Source organism: Phoca vitulina, unplaced genomic scaffold (genome assembly GCF_004348235.1).
Source record: "Phoca vitulina isolate PV1807 unplaced genomic scaffold, GSC_HSeal_1.0 scaffold17, whole genome shotgun sequence".
Taxonomy (NCBI): Eukaryota; Metazoa; Chordata; class Mammalia; order Carnivora; family Phocidae; genus Phoca; species Phoca vitulina.
This window is the reverse complement of record NW_022589720.1, coordinates 19,272,635-19,285,692: the sequence shown is the minus strand read 5'-3', so window position 1 is coordinate 19,285,692 and position 13,058 is coordinate 19,272,635. Positions and strand designations below refer to the sequence as shown.

The 13,058-nt window shown below is 36.0% G+C and overlaps 1 protein-coding gene across 8 annotated transcripts in view; it reads left to right on the top strand.

Annotated features, from left to right (window-relative positions):
* Positions 1 to 13,058, top strand: part of LOC116639253 (cadherin-10) — a 177,600-nt gene that overhangs the window by 48,667 nt on the left and 115,875 nt on the right. For 2 of the 8 annotated variants that reach the window (XM_032415446.1, XM_032415447.1), the window contains exon 2: positions 588 to 622. The exons of 3 other annotated variants lie outside the window; for them this stretch is intronic. The gene's annotated coding sequence lies outside the window, so the exon portion shown is untranslated. 3 more of the 8 variants (XM_032415448.1, XM_032415445.1, XM_032415450.1) reach the window with 3 other exon arrangements.

The following is a 13,058-nucleotide window of genomic DNA, read 5'->3' as shown; positions in this document are numbered from 1 at the left end:
CAAGTGCGAGGTGAGATTTCATTGTGGTTTTGATTTGCATTTCCCTGATGGTTGGTGATGTTGAGCATATTTTCATTACCTATTAGCCATCTGTATGAAGGTATAATTTACGTAGAGTAAATTCATCCTTTTTAGTGTAAAATTCTATGAATTTTGACAAATGTATACAATCTCATTGCCACCCTCACAGAAAAGATAGAGAACATTTCCATCTCCGCAAAAGTTCCCTTATGTCACTTTGTGGTAATTAGGGACCTACAACCACTAATCTTTTGTGGTTTGAGTCCCTATATTTCTACTTTTTCAAGAATGTCATATAAATGGAGTTATACACTATATATGATTTTTAAGTCTGTTTTCTTTTAATGCATTTGAGATTCATTCGTGTTGCTGTATCAGTAGTTCACATATTTCTACTGACAAGGAGCATGCCAGTGAATGGTTGCACCAAAGCTCCTTTGCCCAGCACCCATTTGAGGACATTCAGATTGTTTCCAGTTTTTGATGGTAATGAATTTTGAATAATGTGGGTATGATCATTTACATATATTATAGTTTCATGTGAACAAATGTTTTTATTTCTCTAGGACAAATACCTAGAATGAGAATGTTATATCAAATGGTAAGTGCATGTGTAACATTTTAAGAAACCTCCGTTTGTTTTCTAAAGTGGCTATAATATTTTGCATTCCCACCTGCAAAGTATAGAAGTTTCATTTGCTTTGCATCCTTCCCACACTTGCTAATTCTTTTTAAAGTTTATTGTAGCTATTTAATGTAGTATAGTGGTAAACATTGTGGTTTTACTTTTCAAGTTTTTATTAATGGTGAATGATTTTGAACATCTCTTTATGTAATTATTTGGCATAAGTATTTTGTTGTTATTGTTGAGATGTCTGTTCAGGCCTGTGCCCATTTTTAATTGTGTTGTTGAGATGTCTATTCAGGCCTGTGCCCATTTTTAATTGTGTTGTTGAGATGTCTATTCAGGCCTGTGCCCATTTTTAATTGGGTTGTTTAATTATTGACTTTGATTTTTTTTTAATGTAATAAGGATAAATGCTTTATCACATATGTGTTAGTAATTATTTTGCCCAAGTTTATGACTTGTCTTTTCATTTTATTATGTCTCTTATAAAAGGCATAACATATATGAGATAATATACTATATCATTATATATATTAAATATATATTTTTATGTGTGTATATATATGTCTTTGTCTCCTTGATTTAAGATTTTAATAGTCTAAAAAAAAAAGCTTAGATAATTGAATTGACATGGCATGTTTCTCTACTGAAATTGATATTTAACGCTATAAATATCCTTCTAAGCACTTCTTTAGCTATACCCTATATATTTTAAAATATATCATTTTTAAAAATTTTATTCAATTTAAAATCAACAACATAAAAAATAACAGGTGTTGGCAAAGATGTGGAGAAAAGGGAACCCCTTGTACTCTTGGTGGGAATGCAATGTGGTGCAGCCACTCTGGAAAGCAATATGGAGGTTTTTCAAAAAATTAAAAGTAGAACTACCCTATGATGAAGCAATTGCACTACTAGGTATTGACCCAAAGAATACAAAATTACTAATTCAAAGAGATACATGTACTCCAGTGTTTACAGCACCATTATCTACAATAGCCAAATCATGGAAACAGCCCAAGTGTCCATCATCTGATGAATGGATAAAGAATAATGAAATATTATTCAGCCATAAAAAAGAATGCAATCTTGCCATTTGCAATGATGTGGATATATACACTAAAACTATTTTTGATTAGCCTCCAAAATTAATTTTTTCCAATTGTGCAATTTCAATTGTGATTTTGTAATCACACTGCTATTGCAAACTTAGGATGTACATTCGCACTACACACCAGACATATACAATATTTGGGGGGATGGAATTGGAAAGGACCACTACAAGCTTTATGATCTTAAATGATATTTTGTTTTTTGTGTGTCTTGTCATATAGTTTTTTTCCTTTTTTTTTATTATGTTATGTGAATCACCATACATTACATCATTAGTTTTTGATGTAGTGTTCCATGATTCATTGTTTGCGTATAACACCCAGTGCTCCGTTCAGTACGTGCCCTCTTCAATACCCATCACCAGGCTAACCCATCCCCCCACCCCCTCCCCTCTAGAACCCTCAGTTTGTTTCTCAGAGTCCATAGTCATATAGTTTTATCATCCTTTTCCCGGTGCTATGGATTCTTATTCTTTAGAGCTTTAAAGTAAATTCAGCATTAGATATATGAGTCCATTGTTGATATATGTGTGTGTGCATGCTTGAGTGCGTGTATCCTGCTTGGTTTGCTTTAGAATCCATAGACCAAGAGTACAAGTTGAACTGAATGGTCTTTATAACTAAAGCTGAGGAGGGCAGATACTGATACCTCGACTTATTCACAGTGCTGCTTCCTATCACACTCTGATCTCTGTTCCTATGGATATACCACAAATGTTTTATCTCTTCCCTGGTAGTTGTCCTACTTCTATTTTAAAAATTGAAATAAGGGGTGCCTGGGTGGCTCAGTCAGTTAAGCGGTCCACTCTTGATTTTGGCTCACGTGGTGACTCAGGGTCCTGGGATCAAGCCACGTGTTGGGCTTCAAGCTATTCGCCAAGTCTGCTTGAGGATTCTGTCTCTCCCTTCACCCCTCCCCCGATCATGTGCATGTGCTCTTTCTCAAATTAAAAAATAATAATAATAATAAAAATAAAAATTGAAGTCAGCTCTGGTTTTAGAGTTTTATCATCAAATGAAACTGCTATAATCCAAGATAAGTTATGGAAGTGATCAATGTATTGTGCTTGAAAAGGTGAATATTCATGTTGGCAAAAGAAATCAGGAGAGATCTTGAATGAATACAGGAGACTTCCATTTTAGAAAATTAGGACTTGAGGTATATGCCTTCTTTGTGACCACTTATTCTCATTCCATAGCTGACTTACGAGAAAAAAAAAAAAGGTGAAAATTTAATCTACATTCAACTTCTTTTCTATATCCCCTACTCATCTCCCCACCCCCAGGTATTTATGATTCTTTCTTGGTGGTTTTAGGAGGCAGGAAAATAAGTTAAAAAGTCCCCAAATGGAAATGCATGCTACATAATATTTCCTTTGATTAACTCAGTCCATTAAAAGCCATTCACACAGAAGAACACAAACACACACACACAAAAAAAAAACAATAAAAATATGCCTTTTTCCAAGATGTGGAATTCATGTTTGGGGGGATAATCAAGAAGTCAGGACGTAACACCATATAATAAGAATCCCCATGCAGAAATTCAGAACGTATCATGCACACATGGAAGGGGTTATATGCAGAAGATGTACCAACCATCCAAGGGAGTTAGGAAATGCTGCGCAGTGTTCTTAAAGTAGTACTTTGCAGTTAACTTGAGTCAAAGTAATTTTATAGACTGTGTCTTAATGGTCCAGAATTTAGATGTACTACTTTGTTTCTGGCACTGATCTTAATTCACTAAATTCTTATTAAAATGATGCATCTTTCTAGTTCCCACAGTGATTGTGACTGAATATGGGTCAAGTACATAATTGTTTCAGGAACCAGTTGTTTCCTTTAATATCTGAAAGCTTATAAATTTCATTGCCTTCAATAGTGTAGATTTTTGTTATAGTGACTTTTTTGGTATTACACTGGATTTAGGCACTAAATGATTCAGTAAAACAGACTTATAAACTGTAATACTTTCTAATGGTTGAAAATAATGACAGACAGGTGATAATTCCTCCATTGGTGTTTGCACTAAAAAAAGGAAAAAGGCAGATACACATACATGGAAGCCAAAACTTTTTAAAATAGGTGGTCATAAAACTCATCACATGAAATAATGAGAGCCCTATTTCAGTTGGGATTCCAAGAGGCACAGCTGAGAATTGACTGATTGTTAGTGATGAGGCCAGGATCAGGGTGTGAAGTTAATCAGAGTAAGGGACAGAAACTACTATATGTAGCCATGCTTTTTTAAGAAAATTTTCACTATTTTTTAATTAACTAATTTTCAGTCTAATTCTAACTTTCCTTCTAAAGATACAGTTCTTTAAAAAGAAAGACTGCTACTGTACCTTTGTTCTCAAAGGGACTTGAAGAGCAAATTTATACTTAAAATTAAGCATGTCAATGATACGGTTTTTTGTTTGTTTTTATAATTTTATTTAATTATTTGAGAGAAAGAGAGAGTGGGGGGGTGCAGAGGGAGAGAGAGAGAGAATCTCCAGCAGACTCCTCCCTACTGAATGCAGAGCCCACCTCGGGGGCTCCATCCCAGGACCCTGAGATCCTGACCTGAGCCGAAACCAAGAGCTGACCACTTAACCGACTGAGCCACCCAGGCGCCCCTGCCAACGCTATGTTTTAAGTCAAAAGCAATTTGTGGAATTTACATGTCCAAACACATTTTCATTAACATTTTTAATAGATATTCTTTATCCAGAATCTTACTATATATGTCCAAATAGTTTCATGGTCTGTAGTTCAAACACTTCCTGTGGTGTCAGATCTCCCACTTCGAGTGGGTTCATCTTTTCTGCGCTTAGCAAACTGGAAGCTAGCCAAGATGTCTTCTCGATAATGGTATTTAAGTGTAAGTTTTAATCATGATAACATCTATTCATTATTAAATTATGCGAGACATTTCAGAACAGTGCAAGGGAAGGAAATCTGGTGACCTGAGTTATATTTCTGGTTATGACACTAACTATTTGAGACTGAGCACATCATGTAACATTACTCTTGAAACTGTTTCCATATCCATCAGATTAAATTATGGGAGAAAAAATTTATTTCTGAAGCTCAGTTCAAAAGTACTTGATCATATGTTTGCTGCTAAGATCAGAGCCAGTTCCTCCATTAGGCATGACAGTGGTTTTATTTCTTTTCAAATCAGAGGTAAAATTTGAACTTTTAGGTCAAAGACAATGCTTTAATATGTGATATTAATATATGTGTCTTTATATGAATGCAGTTGTAAAATATATTTGCTATTATTATTTTATCGAGGAAACAGCCCACAAAGGTAAACTACGTAGGGCCCGTGAAAGTCATAATGAAGTGGGAGAGGGAGATTCTTGCCTCACAGAGTTGAATGAATCTCACGGACAAAGGAGAGTGAGTAAAGCGATAGAGTTTTATTAAACAAGGATACAGAAAAAGCTCTCCGGAGTGAGAGGGGTCCCAACAGGGTTGCCAACGTGGGCCTCCACCGATAGTCTTTTATTTCGAACTGACCAGGGAGCCTGTGGCCTTAACATTCTCGTGACATCTTGGTTTGAGTAAGGACTGATGATAACACCTTTAATGGTTTACTTCCTTTTTAGGGTCTGGTAATTCTTTGTTGGTCACAAGTGACTGTTATAACAAGACCCTACCTCTGATACCTAGGGCAGGGTGGTCTGGTTTGTTCCCTTATCTCTGGTTTCCTTACACCCCCGCAATTTCGGGATTTCTGTGAGCCTGATCCCTTAGCCCCTTACCTATCTCTCCCTATCTAGCCCTGCCTGTCCCTCACTCAGTGAGACCCTTTGGATATATATCGGTGGGTCATATACTTTGTGGATGATTGCCAACGTGTATCTTGGGGTGGAGGGGTAAAGATAAAGGAAGTTTCCAAAGGAATTTTTATATGTTAGAGTAGACTTACAGGATCCTGGGGTTCAGGCTAAGATTGCTTTTGCCCTTAGCAAAGTGTCAACATCAAGGCAGTTAAGTCCCTAGGGCATTGTCACTTTGCCTCTTTCAAGGACTTGTCAGTGGATTGTAAATTATAAGGAAATTTTATTTCCATTCCCTTCTACCTTTGTTTCCCACATCACAATGGATAGGTGGTTGATGTTAGGGCTCCAGGAAATTGAGTCCCTGGGTCTCTGGAAGTTAGGCTATTGATAAGAATGCTTTTTTATCTTGTAAATCACTAAGACATTTGTAAACTGAGGGAGACTCCTGTCCTGCAGGACTGTAATCTCTGTAAATTAACCATTTGTTTTTGCTTCCCTTAGTTTCAGCTCAGGGGAGAGTGCCTGAGGAATGTCACACATATCCCACCTGGGGGGTGGGAGGAGATTGTGGGATGTAAGCTTGTGCTTTGTCCTCAGCTTGCCTTCTGCTTCCTCATTAATAAGACAGGCCTGAGATAGAGAAAATTGTGACTAAAGAATCAGATGGCTTAGGCTCTGCATCATAACAGGCCTGGACCTAAATTTAGGTTTGAGCTTAGGCATCTTAAGAATTGTCTCATAGAATCAAAGTGAAGTGATTCCATTTTGTCAATGCATATCCTCCCCCCCCCCCCCCCCCCCCGCCCCGAGCTTTGCACATTCTTTTCCTTGTTTGTGACCCATTACATATTCATGACCCATTATTACAATTCATGGAGCACAATTCCATCCCACTGTGTAGCCAGAACTGTTTAACTACCTGCTGGTTTGCATACATCATGCACACGTACACTCAATGACACTGTTTCCTCTTCCCTGTGTGTCATGTAGGATATGACTTCCTGCAGAAAGATTTCTCAGACCATCCATGTTTGGATTTGGTGCTCTTGTCACTCATCAACACTTAGTTCTTAGAGGGTGAGTGTTGTTTCGGCTTTGTTCAGATTTGACAGCGTCCATATAGCAAAATGTATAGCACACAGAAAGTGCTCTGTAAACATTGCTGAGAGAACAGTTCTGAAACTCAGTGACCCCATCTACACAGTGAAAATTCTAAGCACACTCCACTGAGATTGTGGGAAAAAAACCCACACACATCCACACACAACTATTGGTACAACTAGTATATTGGGGTGCTCATTATAATCTAGCTTAATACTTCAAGTATCTACAAAACTCATACAATGTTTTAGAGTCCAGAGTCTATACTTAAGCATTGATATCTTGAAGACTTAAAAACATGAATAAATAATAGAAAAATAAAGAAATAGACCTTGTATTCTTTTTAGTTCAGTTGAAAACTACGATGAAAGTCCTATTTAACGCTGAGCCAAGCATTATGAAAAATAGAAAATAAATTATAATCTAGTCCTTTCTGCCCTCAAGAAGATGAAATTTAATGCAATGCTATTCCAATTTTATATTTCAGCTACAGATGCATAATTTAGGAGTTAATCCTTTTTTATGTAATGGGCCTCCACATAGATAAGATAGGCTATCTACAAATGGGCTTTTTAGTATTGTGCAAATATTGAAGCATAATTAGAATTAAAAGTTAGTGCTGATAAAATTGTCTGCTTCTTTTATTTAAGCCAGACCGTCTCATAAATGCATGCCAAAAAGATCTGTCTTCTGATTACTGTGCTTATCAACATGTAATAACTATATTTATAAGTGAAGTAGATATTTTATGACCGATAATGTATCTCCACATTTGTACTTTTGACTAATTTTACAAGTTAATGCCACGTCTTTTTGCACTTTTAGGTTTAACAGCAAGAACACAGCTTGTTGTATGGTTGATCCCAAGTTAGAGCCTATGCTATAAATTCACACAGTAGAACACGCTGAAGTGTGTAGTGATTGTTTGCATGCTATTTACTAGTACACACACAGGTCTTCACATAAGTAACTTTGAAAGGAAATTATCTTTAAGCATTTTTTTCTTCTAGCTATGGAAACTGTTTCTTGATGTTCTACTAAGAATGCATTAAATGAGGAATGATGCCCTATCTTGGGAAGGAATTCCTAATGAAACTCTCAAGCCCTCTCTCCCCATCTCTTCCTTCGTTGCTTTTCAGAAGCAGTTCAAGTCCTGGATCAAAGAAAATTGGGTACCAGATGGCTTTTATCCTAACATGTTTAAGTCACCCTGAGAGCATTCTTGCTACCAATTTCCACATGGTGAAATAAATCCTAGCTACAGTAGAATGAGACTTCCAGGAAGCTGCAGGTGTAATGTCACAGCTGTATTAGTGCTGCTAACTTGATCGAAGATCACGGTACATCTGGGACTCTCTCACTTGCTACTGAAGTTAAAAAGGCTGCTGAGTGCAAAGCAGGAACTCTTGGGTGCGATTCTTTAGCTTATCAGTGGGAACCTTAGAGAAAATGGCCACACCAACTTATGTGTCTCACTCAGCAATGCTCTCTTTACTCTTGCGACATGCCCTATCCACCCACTGCCCCAAATTTATGTGCGTTGTATCTGGTTTTGCTAATTATCGTGTTTAAATGTTAGCACGTAGTATAGTGGAGAAGTGTATTGCTGGTTTGTGTGCAGGTCACATTCCTGGGGAATAAAATTAATTTCAAATGGTTTTCCTTGAAGGGGAATTTTAATCTGAGAAGAATAGCAAGGGTCAGAGCTTCCTGAAATTCTGTCTGCATTGGTAACAATCCTAGCAATGTTTGATAACTTATCTGATTACCAGCAAACCTTTGCGTTACATATTTCATTCAGTTGGTTTCCGATTTGACTGATGTTTTGTGTGAGTTCTGTGATGTTATATACAAATAGGATGTGAGCATAAAATGCTAAAAATGGCCCTTGACACATTGTTGTGGTTTTTTAGAAAAAGAAACCAAATTTCCTTCTCAGTGAAATGTTTTTGAAAGAATAATAATATTCAGTCCAGTTCCAAAAATATTTAATACTTTGTGCAATCCCTTTATTTTAACTTGTGATTCAAGACATAAGACCCTGCTTTAAACTTACAGTCTAAACAGAGATACATATGCAGACACATACTTAAGATAGAGTGATAAATATTCAACTTAGAATTATATATTTCCTGTGACATTAGAGCATAGTAGGTAATGTGTAATGAACTCTTGGAAAATATGATCAAGCATATGGACTCATATTATTTGAGTCCTTAGTGTAGTGCTTTGATTCAATTATCTCACAGTGCTTTATACTAGATGCATAAAATGGTATCAGCTGCATAAAAAGGAAGTATTTAGTATGCACTGGCTCATTTAAATTGTATAAACACACCTGAAAAATGTTCCTTTATTTCTTGATGTTGAAATGTCGTTAGGCTTTATCAGTGCTGTGAAACTCTAAAAGGATTAACATTGTTCATCCATAGAGGCTTGGATTTAGTCTTAATAATCTTTAGGATTTTCTATTATGATTAAAAATGGCAAAATTGAAGAGAAATCTAAAAGCTAGTACATTAAGATCTTAATCAACATAACCAACTGACTGAAGAATGACTAATTCCTTTTATTAGCCAAGATGGATTACAGCTTAATTGATCATCTGTGATGTGTGGAGACCTAATTAATAATTGAGATGTGTCAAAATGTCTATTATATTATATTCTGTAATCTGCCATTCTTGGCTTACATATTTATAAATAAAATTAACATGTTTTAGAGAAAACAATGGTTTTGATAAATATTTCAGAAGAATAATGAAAACTCTCTGGTTGTAAAAATGAAATAAAATTCAGAAAAAGATTTGAAAATGTACATATAAAGGAAAACACAGTTTATAGTTTGAGCAGATTAAATGCTGTAGTGTGCTGACTTGAATCAAACAGGTTCTTCTGATTAAAAAAATCTGGAAAAAAGCTGATTATTTGGAAATAATAATGATCTTCCTGCAGTAGTCACCTTATATTTTATTTTCCCATCAATGTAACAGGCCACATACCTAGCTGTGAGTCATTAAACAGGAAAAAGTCATAAACACATTCTGAAGATGATTTAGGTTTAGAGAGGTCTTCGGGGGCTTTTCTTTCTTTCTTTTTTTTTTTTTTTTTAAGATTTATTTATTTGACAGAGAGAGACACAGCAAGAGAGGGGACACAAGCAGGGGGAGTGGGAGAGGGAGAAGCAGGCTTCCCGCCCAGCAGGGAGCCCGATGTGGGGCTCGAGACCAGGACCCTGAGATCATGACCCGAGCCAAAGGCAGACGCTTAACGACTGAGCCACCCAAGCGCCCCACTTCGGGGACTTTTCTATTCAACGTGTGTGGTCCGAGCTCATTGGCATTACAGGGGAGCTTGTTAGAAATGCAGAATCTTGTGCTCCACCCTAACTTGCTAAATAAGAACACTGACATCTAACCAGAGCCCTAGGAGATGTGAATTTACATTAAATTTTGCCAAGCACTGATCTAAAGGAATTACAGGAATGCAGAATGCTAAGAGATGGTTCAATAATTTTTAAACTTCATGTGATAGTCATACTAAGTTATTTTTGAGGTTGAAATAAGGCACTGTGGTTTTGAAAGGATTTCTTGAAAATAAATTTATTAACTGGAAATGACATTATAGAATTTCATTAATTTTTAGCATCTTCATATCAGGAAATAGTTTAACTGTGGTCTCAACTCACTTGATTCCTTCTAATTATAATTCTGTTTACAATTTCAAACAAGCATAGCTCCCTTACATGATTATTTTCATATTCTAAAATTTAGCTTTTATTTTTCATCATAAATAATCCAACCTATTCAGAAAAACTCTTTTATAACATATTTATTACTTAATTCAAGAAATGTTCAGTTAGCACCTATATATTCAAAACAAAATTCACTAGTGAGGGAAATTCAATAAAGTATAAATACCTAGACATGATTTGGAATTATATATTAGTGAGGGAGCAGTTTATATATGAAAAAAGTTACATGTCAGACTTGAAATAAACAATTAGAAATAATGTAATATATATATTTTTAAAATATCACCTGGTTCCAGACACTGCAATGAACTGTAAAGATGTACTTGATTTAATGGAAGTGTCAAAGATATTCTGTATTTTGAGTCAGGTTAGTGGAAGAGTAATTATTTGTGGTATTTATAATGAAGGAGCAATATTTAAAAATGCTAATAACTGGGATTTTAGCTACATAAAACATACCTAGGAAGAATTAACATTGGACAAATTAACTGTTTGTTTCATATAATTTCCTGTTTTTATCTTGTGCGTGTTTATGAATTGTTCTTTTTTTTTTTTACAGCATTTTTAGGTTTCTAAGAAATTTAAGAGGAAGGTACAGAGATTTCTGATATACCCACTGCCCCCCACATTTATAGTCTCTCCCATTATCAACATCACTTACCAGAATGGTATATATATAGATATATATAGATTTTTTTTTTTTTTTTTTTTTTTTGTACCAAGGATGGACCTACATTGACACATCATAATTGCTTAATGTCCATAGTTTACCTTAGGGTTCAATCTTGGTCTTATATTATTCTAAAGGTTTGGACAAATATATAAGGATGAATATATAAGATTGATGGGGATTTTATTGCTATATCCTCTTGATCAGAGATTCTTTTCTCAGCCTTGTCCAATCTACTAGTGAGCCTATCAAAGGCCCTTTTCATTTGCATTACAGTGTTTTTTATCTCTTGCATTTCATTTTAGTTATTTCTTAGGATTTCTCTGCTTACGCTGCCCATCTGTTCTTGTATGCTATCTACTTTATTAATCAGAACACCTAACGTATTAATCATAGTTGCTTTAAATTCCAACTCTGATAATTCCAACAGTCCTGCCATGTCTGATTCTGATGCTTGCTGTATCTCTTCAGTTTGTGCTTCTTTGCCTTTTAGTATGCCTTGTATTTTTTTTTTTTTTTTTTTATAGCTGGACATATATGGGGAAATGGAACTACTGTGAATAGTCCTATAGTAATGTGATGGGTTAAGTGTAGGGTCGGGGAAGCATTTTATAGCCTATGATTAATACTCTCATTTAGTGAGTCTATACCCTTGGATTGTGAACTTCACAAACAGTCCTCAGTTGTTTCCTTCTGTAGGTGAAACATGATGGCTAGATAGGACTAAACCATATATTTCCCTTCCCCCAGGTCAATTAGGCTTTGATAATACTCCAGTAAAGTAGGCTCTGGTTAACTAGTTTCCCCTGAGGGCAGACCTTGTTAGGAACAGAGTGATCTGGGCATTTCAAAATGTTTGTTGAGAGCATAGGGGATTTTTCTCAGATTTTACTAGAGGAATCTGGTCAAGCTCCTGCAGGTAAATCTCATAATATCGAGGAGGCCCAGCCCCATCACTGGATGCCCCTGGAGTTTTTAATTTTCAGAGTTGTGTGCACTAAGCCTCCAGTAATTTGTCAGTTACAGTTCAGGTTTCCTATACAATTACTGGTTCCAAAATGGTTTCTGCTCTTGAGTCTCTGCTGGTAAGTCTTGTTTCCTTTATTCATCTGTCTGTCTCTCCAATCTCAGGAGTACTGGTTTGCCCAGAATCCTTCTATGGATCTTATGGATCCAGAAGAGATGCTGATTTTTCAGTCTGTTCAGCTTTTTGTTGTTAGGTTGGAGTGGTAACTTCAAGCTCCTTACTTGTGGAACAAAAATAATCATTCTTTTTTATTGTTTAGTAACATTCTGTTGTACAAATATACTATAAATTGTTTATCCATTCACCTATAACGTTTGGTTTATTTCCAGGTTTGTTGCTATTATCCATAAATTTCTATAAACATTCATATACACGTTTTTAAAGATTTATTTATTTATTTGAGGAGGGGAGGGGCAGAGAGAGAGAATCTCCAAGGAGACTCCCCACTGAGCTTGGAGCCCAACTTAGGGTGCAGGGGGCTCGATCTCACAACCCATGAGATCATGAGCCAAAACCAAAAGTCGGACACTCAACTGACTTGAGCCACCCAGGCACCCCTCATATATAAGGTTTTAGATGAGCATATGCTTTCATTCCTCTTTTTAAAAAATATCTGGGAGCAGAAGACTGGATTATATTGTAGATGTATTTTTACAATTTTAAGCATCTGCCAATCCTATTGCAGCTGTAACAATTTATCACAAACTGGGTGTCTTACCACAAAATAGATTTATCTATCGCATATCTAGAGGTCAAAAATCTAAAATTAAGTTGTCCAAGGGGCTGTGTTCCATCTGGAGGCTCTAGAGGAGAATCCACTGCTTTCCTTTTTTTTTTTTTTTTTAGCTTCTAGGCTTCCTGCATTCTGGCTCCTGCCTTCTTGCTCAAGACACTCTGACCTCTTCTTTGATCTTATTTCATGCTATTGACTCTGATCCTCCTGCCTTCCTCTTATAAGGATCCTATGATT